This window comes from Papaver somniferum, chromosome 3, assembly GCF_003573695.1.
Source record: "Papaver somniferum cultivar HN1 chromosome 3, ASM357369v1, whole genome shotgun sequence".
Taxonomy (NCBI): domain Eukaryota; kingdom Viridiplantae; phylum Streptophyta; class Magnoliopsida; order Ranunculales; family Papaveraceae; genus Papaver; species Papaver somniferum.
The window spans coordinates 25,935,077-25,935,992 of NC_039360.1; the positions used below are offsets into that span (position 1 = coordinate 25,935,077).

At 34.8% G+C, this 916-nt stretch overlaps 1 non-coding gene across 1 annotated transcript; it reads right to left on the reverse strand.

Moving 5' to 3' along the window:
- Positions 1 to 445: 445 nt before the first annotated feature.
- TRNAR-UCU lies at positions 446 to 518 on the reverse strand. The gene has a single exon. It is a non-coding gene; the product is annotated as a tRNA-Arg (tRNA).
- Positions 519 to 916: the final 398 nt, after the last annotated feature.

Below are 916 nucleotides of genomic sequence, written 5' to 3' on the forward strand. Positions count from 1 at the left end.
AAAATTAGTCATTTGACTCATTTCCTTCAGAAAATCTTAAAGAAACCTCTGGATCATTTGCCGTTTGTTTTGTTTCCACCTTGCACCATCACTTTTACAGTAACGGGATGCTTTGTTTTCGACAATTTACTGAACGCTGGAGAATTCCCGATAAACCGTGAATGGCAATACCGAAGAAAATCAGCTGCTTTGGAAAGGTGAAAAGCACGAGAAGAATTTAGTTTAAAGAAGCCCAATAATGATATTGTACGAGGGAAGGATGGTTTAGCAACTTTGTATGATAGAAGTCTAACTTAATCATGTTTCTTCAACGGTTTAGGCAACCCCTTACCATTCCATCCGGTTTCTTTGAAATTTCTCTGCAGATATTTTTTCATCAAGAACCCAAGGTTAAGTTCATGTGAAAAAAAAAAACAAAAAAAAACCAAGGTTAAGCTAAAAAATGCACACCCGGTGGGACTCGAACCCACAATCGCCTGATTAGAAGTCAGACGCCTTATCCATTAGGCCACGGGTGCTTGTTTGTTCGAGTCTTTACTTAACAACTTATTTTAAACAATTTCTTATTTGTAAGATCAACAAATTTCATTTTTTTCTCTCCTGAGTTTCTCTCCTTAATGCATTTGGGATTCTTCCAGATGATAATGCATGTTGGATTCATCAACTAATATGCATAAAACCAGCTTTGTTATTGGTATTTGCTTTCTTGAACTTAGAAAGAAAGAATAACTCGAAAGCAAGAAAGAAAGAAAAAAATGTTCCTTTCTTCAAATTCACTCTACTCTTTCTTTTCAAATCCTTTTGATAATAAATTGAAATCAGTACTTTACAACATTATCTATGTGTCTGTGTGTACATGTTCAGGAGCGCCTTAGCTAACTAAGAGATCTTTAAAACAAAATTCTTCCTTTAAGTT